The following is a 14,940-nucleotide window of genomic DNA, read 5'->3' on the forward strand; positions in this document are numbered from 1 at the left end:
CGATGTACGATTTATAGAATATGTAGTTCTGGGAACTGTTGAAAAAGACGATCAATTTAAAACAGGTACATCTTTCGGTTTTTAAACATATTTTTTTACTATGTGAGAAAATTATTTATAGTTTAAAAGAAACATAAAACTCCTGAGAATTTGACAACGAAAAAAATCTAAACTAACCAATTCTCAAGTAGTAGACTTCATAGTTGACTTCTAGCATCAAGGCGCTTTCAAGACATGCGAGATGGGCGTTAAACAGTGGCCTGATCTTCCAGCGTCTTTGGCGAAACTTTTAAGGAAAAGTTCAAAAAAATGTTTTTAAATAATTTTTAACTTTCTACGAAATATACAAAAAAATACGCAACAGTAAAATCCGATCAACTTACTCGAAGGAAAAACATTTTTTTTTTCGTGAGCCCACTACTGGAACTGGACCTAGTTGAATCGATAGAGTTAATAAGCCAGCTCTGATGTGAGAAGGTCGGATGGTCAGATGGTTATCCGACACAGTCGATTTTTTTTTGCATGATGACCGTGCATTTCGCAGTTGCTATTTGCTACTCCTTGATTGACCAGAATAATCGCAATTGCACAGGGAACTAATGGATGGAGACATGGGTTTTTCTCTTCAACCTCAATATGCACAGTCCGAGAGCTCTAGAATTTTAAATGGTCGATAACGGCGCTGGCCACGTCCTCACGGTCTATTGGAGGATGGGATATGGAATTGATAATGCAATCACTCGTCCACTGCATGCCGAGATGGTTATCGGACGAATGAGGAAAAATTCAATTAAGAAGTGGTTTGGAGACAACCCTATTGCTTTGAAGTGGGTTGGTGTTTGATATTTGGAATCGCTATCAGACCTAGTCGTATCAAGAAAACCTCGCTGCTATGAAAAGGGTTAGTTGTGGGAGTGGAGTGGGTCTGGCGGTATTTTCCAATTCCGGAATGCGTTGGTCAGAATCGTCATTAGAAGCAGTAGGACCAAAACTACTATATCGTCGAAAACCGGAAGTCCGCCCCCATCCACTGGAATGTTCATAATCTGGCCATTTCCGATCATCCGGAGGTTGCCGACACACTTGGGTACTTCGCGGTCCTTGTCACGGCTAGTAGATATCTTCTTACTTCCTGACATTATTCGCGACTTGAATATTGACCTTGGATAACTCCCAAGTCCTTTCTGTCGTACAGAACACTTAGCTCAATCAGCTATTTCTGCTGCCATTCGGACCGCATGGGGTTAGTTACGTCATGCTTAAAAATCATCCCCTTTCCGCCAAAGCTCTGTTCCTGGATTTGATCAACATGAAGTGACAGGACTTTTCCGAATGAGTAACGACAGAGCTATGTTATTCCGACCCAGAAATGCTCCAAATGTTATCAAACCTCGACAATCTCGATGATCTGCTAGATATCTAAGGTCGTTGAGAGGTTGGGCAACCGAATCCTACGTGAGAAGTTGGAAGTAGGCAGAAGATTTGGTTTCTGGGATCTGGTTTCTGGTAAGGGACGTCTCTAGGACTTCGTTCGAACATGGTAAGCATGCAGATTTGGTCTTCTTGGATATCTTGAAGGCTTTCAACCGCACTTAGGCACCCTTAGTGGTCCATTAGCTAAGCCGAAAACCTACCCGCGTCCGGAGATGTCCTATACAGTTGGCAAAAAATCTACTATTTTATTTTTCACATTTTTTTCAAACAATTTTCAGTGTTTGAATTTTATTTGATTGTTGAAAGTTGTGAAAAATAAAAGAGCAGATTTTTTGCCAACTAGGACATCTCTGCCCGCGTCCATCCGGAATTTCCTCATCGGACGCTCCTTTGAGGTTTTTTTTTATCGGAAATACAGCGCCCGATCTTCAATGGGGATGCCCCAAGGGGGACTTCTGACGGTTACACTGTTTTTTGTCGGAATGAACGGAGTTTTCTACAACCTCATCATTCTGTTAGTTATTTCCAAACCGTAGGGATTGCAATCACAGCTAGCAAATACGTTCGTGGGCACGTATTTCGAGTATGGCATCAGGCTAGTTGCGCAGATTTTTCGTTCTGGCCTCATTTTTGGTCCGTAAAGTCAACTATTGAAAAAGAGTCAAACTACTCCAGACGTTCTCCCGGCACCACAGAACCAAAAATAGTGCCCTGCTACGCCGCATAGGGCAAGCGATAGTAAACAGTAGACGTCTAGCTCGCCTGACTTGCACACAGGAAATTAACAGACATACTGTAGGTTTCCTTTAACCAATACGTCCAATTTGCTTCCGGCTTTCTCCCATCCACACTAGTTGAGTCTGCCTGTGCTGAAGGTGGAATCTTGCCATTCCGCCATTATTGGGGCTAATCTAACTATTTCTGAAAGCCTCCGGGCACGGTAAACGCTGAACTTTAGAGATGTTCGGGTCCGATCAATGAGAGAATATGCAGTATGGGGATCAAAGACTGGTTCTTCTTCTTTAGCATAACCAACGTCCATAGCCCACACATTGGAAGCACTGAAGAAGATAAGGACGCATTCTAAACGCAGTTCGAACGTGAGTACGACTACTGTCCAAGCCGTGATGTCAACATCATCATAGGAGATTTAAGAGTGAAATCAGCAGTGATTCAGTTTGGTTGCAAATTTTCGAATACTATTCTAGTTTGAATATGAGCCAAAATAGAACAAACTCACAGGCTTCCCCAGCAATGTTCTATTCATGTTTGATTGTTTTTCCATTAAATAAAATGATTATGTTGCTGCTGAGGAAGGTGCGGTAAATGCAAAGTGGATTGATCCGTACATAAAATAACGCATTCATGCACCAAAACAATTGAAAAATATTTGAATCTCATGATTCATTCGTGGTTCAAATCTGCAGAAAATAGAACTGAGCGGTATAACAGTTTTAAGCTTTTGAATCTCGACTGTTATAAAAAATGAATGTTGAGCCACTGCTGGGAAAGTGCATGATTCAGATTCATATTCAAACTAACAGCCCCGAACGATTTGAATCACTGCTGATTTTACTCTAAGGTCACTCCTGGCGGAATCCAAGTTTCAAAGTGCTCGCGTTTTCGGGGGCACACCACTCGATACGGAAGCAACGCACAACTGTAATTTTTGTTGATTTAGTTTTGCTGCGTCAGCATGCGTGAAAAAATAAAAATGACAGTTGTGCGTTGCTTCCGTATCGAGTGGTGTGCCCCCGAAAACGCGAGTACTTTTAAACTTGGATTCCGTCAGGAGTGGCCTTAAACGCTCAGGTTGGCCAAGAGGAGGAGTTTAGACCGACTATTGGGAAGTTCAGCATCCACCCAGCTGACGTACGGAAACGTTGATTTCGTTGCTTCGAAGAATATGGCCATTCGCAGCACCTACTGTGTTGGAAAGCATTCCGTATGCAGCTGTATGCGTGCACCTGGATATCAACACTGCAGACAGATTCACAAATCGACCATATTCTGATTAATGGGCGACACTTCTTCGACATTGTCGACATCAGGACCTATTTGGTGATGGTTAAACTATGCCCAAAACTATTCGTCAATCACAATGTTCGGCTACCTCGATACAGCCTAGAGCGACTAAAGCAGCCTGATGTCGCCACTTCATACGCGCAGCATCTGGAGACAGAGTTGCCAGAAGGAGAGCTGCTCGATGGAGCCCCGCTTGATGACTAATGGAGTGCAGTTAAAGCGGCCATTCACGACGCAGCGAAGAGTAACGTCAGGTATGTGGAACGAAGTCGAGGAGACGATTGGTTCGACGAAGAGTGCAGACAAAATCTGGAAGAGAACGACGCAGCGCGGGCGGTCGTACTGCAGCGAGGAATCCGGTAGAACGTTGAACGCTATAGACGGACTTTCAGGACAAGAAATGCCGCCTCGAAGAAGCGGAGGACGAGTAGATGGAACAGCAGTGCCGTTCTCAAGCTATATTAGAAGCTCAACGCATCCCGCAAAGACTTCGTGCCGCAAGCCGAAATATGCAGAGGTAAGGATGGGAGCATAACTAAACGGACGAACGTGTAGTGATTGAAGAACAGTTGAATGGCGCTGAGAGCACAGACAGTGAGGGTCAAGACAGCCACCAGAGGAGACGACTACGTTAGTTCAACGAACGATAGGAAACAATCTGTTCCCAATTTGGGGGAACTTAAGGACGCCATTCAACAGCTCAAGAACAATAAAGCAGTTGGTCGGGACGGCATTGAAGCTGAACTCTTCAAGATGGGCTTGGAAAAGCTGGCAGATTGACAGTCAGAATCTGAGTAACAGAACAACTACCGGAGGAAAAAAGGGGTCCTATGTCCAATCTACAAGAAAGACGACAAGCTGGAGTGTTAGAACTTCCGTGTGATTACTATCCTTAATATTGCCAATAAAGTGGTAAGCAGCTTGGACTGGCTGTTAATGTTACAAAGACAAAGTAAAGGGTGTACGGAATCAAATTGCATCACTTAGAACCAGTGATGAGAAATGTAAAAAAAATCATGGGATTGCTATTACTAATTTGCTAACTTTTTTCAACATTTATTTACATTTTGGAATTTTTTTTTATTAACATGTAATGCTTAAACGATCCAACTAAAAACTTTGTTAAACAGATCATTGTTCTAATTACAAAAAGTGTGAGCCATGAGAGCGAAATTTAAAATATGTCACGGAATGTCATGACATTAATGTCATCCCAATTAGGAAGGTTTTTTTAATCACCGTGCATGACTTAATCATAATTGATTTGTTGGCATTTATCGGTGAGTACAATATCTAAAGCTCAAAGTAGGGAGCGCAGTAATGAAGAACAGTATGAATAGGTGTAGCAAGCGAGCGACCAGTATGAAGCGAACAGAAATTGAAATTTTAGCAGAGGGCCAGTTGTAAGAACAGCATTGTTGAAATTGCTGTTATTTTGCCTAACGTCCACCCAGGAATGGCTTGAGTAGTAGCACATAACATAAGTGGATCTTAGAAGAAAATCCCCATCAAATGTTGACCCCCTTTCGGTGAGCCGAAACTGTTATAACGATCGTCGGGAACATCGTTCTGTCATTCTCAAATGTAAACAAATACCATATGATCAGAAAATTAGAACACTTTGTTTCAAAGAGTACAAAGGTCAGGATAGACAACCGATATGTGGAGAAATTCAATTTTAGCATGCATATATTTTAAACATTATCCAGAAATTGGAGATAATATCCGAAAACAAATCTCTTCTGCGCTTCTCACAACAATGGACAAGATATAAAATCAATATCGACATTTTCTTTATCTAAAACAGCTATTTTCAGGCGATTTTATAACAATATCTTTTTTCTACCGATTACTAGTATCGAAAATGAAATGATCCTAAAACCGGTTCAATAAGTTTGTGTATGAATTGAAGAAAAAAAAAAGTTTTTTTTTTTCAAAAAGTGTTAATTAAGATGTCGTTTAAAACTGTTCTACATTAGAAACTAATCTATGAATATGCAGTTTTCGGTTTTTTTTCAAAAGGATGGCGAGGGATACACCAATGTTGGTTTACAAGTTACAAAAATGAGTTCAATCAAAGGTAATTGCCTTTTTCCGAGGATTAAACCACCCGACTTGGACGTTAATTTACAATGTTATGAAAACTCATATGTGAATATGTACGTTATGTGGAAGATATTGATTTGGAAAATGTATTGGAGGTAACCACTTTCCCTTCGATGGGACTCGAACCCATGACCCTACAGTACGCTAGACTGGTGCTTTAACCAACTAAGCTACGAAGGACCTCCGTCGGCCTTCGCAACCTAGCGGCTACTGAACGAGCTCGAGATTCCCAAATTGGACGCATAGTCAAATCACTCGCAATCCATTTCTCAAGCCAATACTTCCACATGTGTATTGTACACGTCCACATTAGAGGAGCGTGAGTATTTAGAATGTCTGGCGGCTATACAAGGCCGACGGAGGTCCTTCGTAGCTTAGTTGGTTAAAGCACCAGTCTAGCGTACTGTAGGGTCATGGGTTCGAGTCCCATCGAAGGGAAAGTGGTTACCTCCAATACATTTTCCAAATCAATATCTTCCACATAACGTACATATTCACATATGAGTTTTCATAACATTGTAAATTAACGTCCAAGTCGGGTGGTTTAATCCCCGGAAATAGGCAATTACCTTTGATTGAACTGAACTTGAGTTGCGTGCTCTTGCCTACGCAATGCGGTCGGGTCTGAGCTTGACGACCGACTGGCAAATAGCTTACACAACCTCACTTGATCAGTACCGTTGCTGATGAAGAATGTGTATAGCCGCCAGACATTCTAAATACTCACGCTCCTCTAATGTGGACGTGTACAATACACATGTGGAAGTATTGGCTTGAGAAATGGATTGCGAGTGATTTGACTATGCGTCCAATTTGGGAATCTCGAGCTCGTTCAGTAGCCGCTAGGTTGCGAAGGCCGACGGAGGTCCTTCGTAGCTTAGTTGGTTAAAGCACCAGTCTAGCGTACTGTAGGGTCATGGGTTCGAGTCCCATCGAAGGGAAAGTGGTTACCTCCAATACATTTTCCAAATCAATATCTTCCACATAACGTACATATTCACATATGAGTTTTCATAACATTGTAAATTACAAAAATGATTTGCGAAATGAAATGAGAAAAAAAACTGAACAGTTTTCAAAATTAAAGTTTTATTATTGACTAGATGTCATTCTTGTTAATACTTTTATTCCGTAAAGACTACAGTGTTGAATATATGTATATCCTCTAACCTAAATCATTAACCAAGTATACGAAAGCAAACTCCAGGACGGCGTCGCGAGGTGTTTTTAGCTTGGAATAATAATGAACTATATTAACGATGTTTCTGACCATTTTGAGGATGTTTCAACACTAACTTACTTAATACGCTTTAACTAAGCATTAGGTTAATTTGAATAACTTGGCAAATTGCTTGATAATATTCTGGTAATAACGTTTCCAAATTTGTACCGATAAGGGGATATATTGATTACATTTATTGTTCAAACAGCAAAACACTGATATTGTGAACCAATATTGTAATACTTTATTCAAAAGTTTGGTGTTACTGTAGTATGATAAATTGAAGTTTCATGTTCAAAATATTTCATAGTTAATTACAAAGCTTCAAAAGATTAATCGTGTAATTATGTTCATAATCAATTTCATAATAATCATATAATTTTATAATGATTGTGACTGACCTTCATGAGTCGATATTGAAAGGAACAGTCGATTCATGGAAATATCGAGATGTGGAATTGAAAATCCTTGGAAAGCTCTTTGGAGGGACCATCACAGTAACCCAGAAAATATTGTTTTTATATGGCATAATTTTCTTACATGAGCCGACATCGAGTCATAGAACATCGACTCATGGAGATTTCACTGTAATCATTTTTATATTCAATGAACCAATGGTCTATGTTTACTATTTGAGGCAACGAAGTTCGATTCTTTTATTTGACATTTTTCGCATGGTTATGCAGAAAGAAAGATTTTAGCTCAATAACAGAGAGTTTCTTTACTATGTGCGTCTTCTTCTTCTACCTCAGTGTCTAGCGGGCTTGCATTACTGGTTACTTTGATGATTAACAGTGACCGGTTAACGGTGACATCAAGATCAACGAATACAAAACGAGCTGTCTTTCCTCAAGATCGGTAAATTTTATCAGCAACTAGTCGACCCGGCAGACGTTCTACTGCATAGTAGGCGGAAGTGCGCGTTGTGAACTACCCATGCGAAATTTTCATATGAATCTTATTGTTTTCGCATAAGGATATATCATACAAGCCCGTCGGAAACGACAACGAATCTGCTGAAGGAATGAAGGAAATCCATCCAGCCGTTTTCGAGTTATGCGGATACGATTTATTTTTTATTATTTAGAGATATTATTTACATTAACATCAGCAATTTAAACCATCAATATGGAAGAATTGGGTTACATAACTGTAAAACAATAAGCCTTTTTCGTGGAATGTCTTTACCTGTCATAAGACGGGTTTAGTACTATTCAATTTTATTCCACCATGACGTTGTAATCTAAAAAAATATTTGGCTAATTTTGGTGTGAATAATAATCAGATAAATAGTAAAAATCACGCGACCCCTTGCTAATTCAATACTGTTATACCATATCTTTTGACATTTCGATTATCCGTATAACACATTCAATCTGTTATAAGGGTACAACTTTTGTTACCCGTGTTACACATATGTTATGTGCAGAGCGTTAATGAATAAAGCTTCCAATGAATGATTAAATTTGTTATGATTAAATCATTCAACTCTATGGTTAAAAATTATGATTAATGATTTATTCATTTTTGACAATGAATAATGATTATGATTAATGATTAAATTAGTTTTTGACAATGATTAACGATTATGATTAATGAATAAAACGTTTGAAGTGTGATTAATGATTACCGATCGTGATTAAATGTTGACACAATATGGGTATGATTAATGATTAACGATCGATATGATTAATGATTAATGATTATGAATAATCAAATTAAATGATTTGCATAGTGATCAATAATCAAGTAACCGTTCGACCGAATTATGTTTTTTTACCTTTGAAATGGTATGATTATGATTAAAGATTAATGAATAAAAGCGATGTATGCAATGATTAAAATTGATGATTAATGAATAAACTCAAAACAATCATGAATATGATTAGTGATTAATGATTAAATGCAAAAATCTATGATTAACGATTAGTGATTAATGATTGAATCGTTTTTTTGTATGATTATGATTAATGAATAATGATTAAATAACCCATTATTCATTAATCATGATTAAATCTATGATTATTCACTAATACTCTGGTTATGTGGTAGTAGCATGGTGACTACTCTTACCAAGACAGACTAATTTAGCCTCAACAGACGCATTTGAGCTTTGGATATTGTACTTCCCGATTAATGCCAACAATTCAATTATTATTATTGATGTCATTTGACACTAATTCGGCTCTCATGCGTCAATATCAAATTTAGAGAAATGACCTATTAGAAAAAGTTTTAGCTACATATTTATATGGAAAACACAGTTGTAAAAAACTTGTGAAAAATGTTGTTAGCAAATTAGTCCCATCCCATGAAATCGAAATGACATTTCCCGTCACTGCTTACAAATAATCGAAAAATAATAAATCTATCATTCATTTAATTTGGCAACATTGTCGTTCCACTCACAACTGCGACACCAGAAGTTCGACAGAAGTCCATTGATGAACGCAAGAAGCAATAACAGATTAATAATTTTCAGGGACTGAAAAACAATATGTAAGCTCGATATATTCATAACTATTTCACTTTAATTCGTTAATACATTCAAATGCTGGAACTTTTTTCTTTAATGCCGCAGTCTATTATTTGAAAAATTTGCCAAAGAACCCATATTTTCTGACGCCTCTAACTATTACAAAAATCAAAAAAGTGCTGCAGTTAGACCTGTGCGCCGGTCATATAATCGGCGGCGGCGGCGTAGTGGTCACTTTTACCCCGGCGGCGGCGGCGTCACGGCGGCGCGCCGTTGGCTTTTATCGGCGGCGGCGGCGGCGGCGTGAACCGGCGTGAATGAAAAAATCATTGGCTAAAAAATCAATTTTAACCGGGATTTTTTAATTCACGAATCGCCCGTATAAAAGTCGACTTCAGTGGATTAAATTTGTAATATTCTATGTTTGTCGATCATCAAACTGCACATTCCATAGTAAATTACCAGCGAAACTAATAAGTACCTGATCTCAAAATGTAATTTAAATTAAAACTATTTTATTTTTCTCTGATTTTGATGAATCAAAATTTAAAAAGGAATCCTGCTTCACTTTTCGTAACTCTCGAGCAGTATTAATAATTAGACTTCGGTGTCAAAGGACTAATTTGTTTATATTTTTTACAAAAGTTTTCCTAATTCAGGATTTTGATAAACTCCAGTCGATTTACTTCTCAATATATCTAAATTTCAGAAAAATTCTAACTACTATTATTTGAGTTACATATACAATTGGGCAATGTTTAAGTGGCTGCATATCTAGTATATTTAGAGAATTTGCAGTTCGTTCACCTGCTGTGACCCTTGGATCCTGGAAGGACATTCACGATGGAATCCACTAATGACAACCACAATGGACAGTTTACTCCCCACCTTGCGTTCTTGTATGCACAAATCTCAATAGATGATCAACATAACTAAAATGAGCTCTGGCTGAGTAAGACTGGGGCACGATGACCAACCAACTTTCCATTGAATTGAATTCCATTGAATATTTTCCTCAAAAGTTGGTGAAATATGACAAATAAGTTCTCGGTGGAGTTCCTGAAGGGATTTCCGGAGGAAACTACGATTTTTTTTACATTGCATTAGAAATTTCTTTGTAAAACCCTATGGATACTCCGGAAACTCATTAAGGTTCTCGTTGGGAAACTCCTTTAGTAAAACCATAGAATATTCTTTTAGGATTTAATTCGGAAATTTATTAAGGAATGAAATATTTTCCGAAAGAATTTTTGAAACAATTTCCGGAAAAATTGCTGAAAATATCTTCGAAGGGGTTCAGAAAGGACTCTCCGAGGGAATAGCGAAAAGAGACATTTCTGTCAAAATTTTTGAAGGAATTTTCGAAAGAACTTAGTGTAAAAATACTTCGTCCGAACTTGACCAACTTCACTATTGATCCCACGACTGACTTCCCACAAATCACACCAAGGAAATACAAAACCGAACTAGCTTGTTTGCTTGCATGCTAAATGTAGACTCGTTTATTCGTCATAAGGAACAAAGGTTTGGGCACGCAGGCCTTGCTTATTATGTGTATAGGTATTTTATAATTTTGCCCGGTAGCACCGACTTCAAAAATAGTTTACATTAGGGAACCGAAGGAATTCCCGCAGAAAAATCAGAAAGAATCTTTTCAGTAAATTTCAAAAAAATCTCGCTTAACTTTTCAAAAGGACCTAAGTAACATTTTTTTCATGAATTAATTTGAATAGCGCAATCAACAGAACTACATGAAAGCTATTGATTGCACTATTCAAATTAATTCATGAAAAAAAATGTTACTTAGGACCTTTTGAAAAGTTAAGCGAGAAATGTTCTAAGGAATTCCTAGAAGAATTTCCGAATGGTTCCCAAAAGCAATTTCCGAAGAAATTTCTTTGAATGAATTTCTGAAGAGATTCCCGAAAAAATAAAAAATAAATGGAGAATATTGTGACGGAATTACTAAGGAAAATGTCCAAAATCTTCTTCCTAAAGTTACCAAAGAATTTTCAAAGGATTACCCGTATAAATTCCCAAGGAATTACTTAAGGTAGTTCTGAATGAATTCCTATGGGAATTCAAGGAAAAGTTGTCAAAGAACTTGCTCAGGAACCCCTAGAGGAATTTAAAAAAAAAATCCAACTTTTTTTTCTAAAAAAAAAACCGAAGGAATTCCTAAAATAATCCTTCATATTAATTTCCGAAGAAAATCCTAGGCAAACTTTCAAAGAGTAAACATATTTCCGAAGGTATCTGTAAATGAACTTCTGAAGGAATTTTTAGAGGAATTCTAAAACATTTTCCGTCGATATTTCAAAAAGAATTTGCGAATGATTTTCGGAAGGTATGTCCGGAAAAATTTCTAAGGGAATTACGAAAGAATTCCTAAAGGATTTTCTGAAGCAATTCCTAGAGCATTTTCCTACGAAATTTCCAAAAAGAACGAACCATGACGAATTTCCTAAGTTTTGCCTTTCTCGTACAACTAAGTTGTACCGAAAGGCTATCATTTCACTCCGAAAAGGAACTTTTTATAGAAGCCTCTGAGACCCATAGTGTTATACACCAATCGACTCAGCTCGACAAACTGAGCACATGTCTGTCTGTCCGTGTGTATGTATGTGTGTATGTGTGTGTGTATGTGTGTGCACAAAAGCTATAAAAAAACATTAGACAACTTTTCGTACAGTAATCCTTAACCGATTTTCTCGCAACAAGTTTCATTCGACAGGGGACAAAGCATTGTTGATCACTATTGAATTTTATTACGATCGGTCATTGCGTTTAAAAGTTATGAAGAAAATGGTACATCGGACCATATAAACGCCATCTAAGGTTGGTGTCTTAACTAAATGCGAGAAAGGCATCACCAACGCTAGGTGGATTATTCTGGGTTTTTTTTAAACAAAGGAATACGTGGAGGAAATTCTGACGTAATTCCTGAGATAAATTTTAAGGAATATCCGAAAGAATTTCCGAAGAACTTTCTGGAATTCGTTTTTTAGAACTTTTTGAGGCAATTCCCTAGGGAATTCCTTAACGAATCTTCAAAGGAATCTCTGGAGGAAATTGCGAATAAATTACTGGGAAAAATTCCAAAGGAATTTTTGAAGAAACCTAGGAATTACATCAGAAATACCAGTAGGCATTTTCTCTAAAATTCTATTAGGAATTTCTTCGTAATTTCCTTTGAGAATTCCTTCGGGAATTCTATCATAAAATCCTTCAAAAATACCTTTATGGATTCCTCTGGAAATTCCTTAAGGAATTCTTTAGGGAAGTATTTCACCTTCAAAAACTCTTTTAGAAGTTTCTCTAGGAATTATTTCCGAAAATCCATTCAGGTTTTCTTTTGGGAATGCCTTCAAAATATTATTTGTATATTCCTGCACTAAACCCAACACAAATTTCTTCCAAATCGCCTCCAAAAATTTATTTGGAAACTCCTCCAGAATTTCATTTCTGAAATAATCAAAAAAATACCGCCCGGATTTCCATCGGATTTTCTACCAAGGACTTCTTTAAAAGATTATTCGAAAAACCTCCGAGATTTCCTTCGGAGATTTCTCCATATTTTTTTTCGAAAGATCTTCCAGGAAATCCTTTGAAATTTATTGAAAATGAAGTTGTTTGCGATGTAGTTACTTATTGAATTTTCGAAAAAAAAATCCAAAAATAAACAACAAACACTAAAAGACTTTCGGAAAGATGAAGGCGTTTTTAAAGAAATTCCTGCAGGAAGTTCGGGAAGAATGTTTTAAAGTAATTGCTGGGAGAAGTTCTGACAAAATTCCTTAGGCAAATTTTGAATGAATTCCTTATGGATATCTAAAAGAATTCTTTCCAGCCATTGATGAAAAAATTGGCGAAACAATTTCAACAGGAAAAATTTTCAAAGAAATTCTCATAAAACCCAGATTAATCCACCTAGCGGCGATGATGCCTTTCTCGTGCATCGTAAAATGTACTGAAAAAATCACATGGGAAAGGTCAAAAAAGCACTTTAGGGGGATAGATCGCATATTTTCTATCATTTTGCATGTTTTTGCATTAATTACTATGCATTCCCACCATTCTTAAAAAAAATATTTTCGATTTTGAAATTTTTTTTCTAAGTGGGGACCCTTGGGAAAAAACAATGATTTTTCAATAATTCCGAAATGCAATGTCCGATCAGGCCAATTTTCAATAGCAAACAATGGGACCGCATTCCCCGTCGAATGCAACTTGTTGCGAGTAAATCGGGTAATGCTAAGTTCCAAAAAGTGTGTCTACAAAATTTGTACACATACACACATACACACACACATACATACATACACACAAACAGACATCACCTCAATTCGTCGAGCTGAGTCGATTGGTATATAACACTATGGGTCTCCGAGCCTTCTATCAAAAGTTTGGTTTTGGAGTGAAATTATAGCCTTTACGTATACTTAGTATACGAGAAAGGCAAAAATGTCCGAAGACATCCTCAATGAATGGAATTTTTTAAGGAATTTCTTAAAAAAAATCCGTATAACTTTCAAAAGAATTCCTCAAGGATTCTCCGAAGGAGAATGTAAGAATTCGTGGAACAAAATCCGAAAGCATTCCTTAAGCAATTTCCGAAAAAAAATCGTAAACGATTTCCTGAAGAAATCGGTAATGAAAATTCTTCAGGAATTTTCGGAGAAATTTTATAAGAATTCTCCGAAGGAATAACCAAATTCCTAATTCCTAAATAATCTTCTAAGGTTAAAAAAAACTTTCGGAGGAATATCTGGAGGAATTATCAAATAAATTTCTTGATTTATTTCCAAACTAATTTCTGGAGTATTTTTCAAAGGAATTCATAAATAAGTCGAGTCAAGTACGAGACACTGAAGACGACCACACAGTTGTGGTCGAAATACGTATCTGCAAAGATAACGAAAATTAAATGGTGAAATTAAATGGACAGTACTTAATTCGTCTTAGACGGTTTAATACATTCCACTAAAAGAGCTTAATATATTTTTCCATAAATAAATAAGGCTTTTACAATACAGTATTAAATAATTTGCAGACAATACAATAAAATTGAATTTTCGTAATGTTTGGAAATACCTGACGTTTTAACTAAATAATTTGATTAAATATTACGCCCCAGTTCTGTGTTACAATGGCTGTGAATAAGAAAATAAGAAGCGTTTTTGACTGAGGCTCGTAATAATTGCTCAGCAAGATTTGATTTTCAGTTTAAGTTCAGAAAGATCAGTTTAACAATTTATGTATTATTATACTAGATAAAGCCTCATTCAAGCTCTCAAACTAGTCAACCAACCTATTAATAAACCAAAACAATGTATGTCACTACATACACCGACTTAGAGACACCATCGCTTGAGGTAGATTTGAAATTGAGTTTTGACGAGATCCACCTTAACAACATTTATGAACTGTCAAAGACTAGTTTATTACTATTCCAATTAACTCCACCACGCTGTATTTCTTCACAGATACGTATTTCGACTTCAATTATTATGCCGTTTTCAGTGTCTCGTGCTTGGCTAGAATCGACTTAAGTTAATTGATTTTTTTATTGCGATTAGTCATCGGCGTGGCAAAATTATGATCAGCGGCGCGCCGACCCAAAATCGTCGGCGGCGGCGGCGCGAGTAAAACCACCGGCGGCGGCGGCGTGGCGCGG

The 14,940-nt window shown here is 37.3% G+C and overlaps 1 protein-coding gene across 5 annotated transcripts in view; it reads right to left on the minus strand.

Moving 5' to 3' along the window:
* LOC134213119 (protein quick-to-court) overlaps positions 1-14,940 on the minus strand; it is a 126,190-nt gene that overhangs the window by 18,067 nt on the left and 93,183 nt on the right. The gene's annotated exons all lie outside the window — the stretch shown is intronic.

This window comes from Armigeres subalbatus, chromosome 2 (assembly GCF_024139115.2).
Source record: "Armigeres subalbatus isolate Guangzhou_Male chromosome 2, GZ_Asu_2, whole genome shotgun sequence".
In the NCBI taxonomy this organism is placed as follows: Eukaryota; Metazoa; Arthropoda; class Insecta; order Diptera; family Culicidae; genus Armigeres; species Armigeres subalbatus.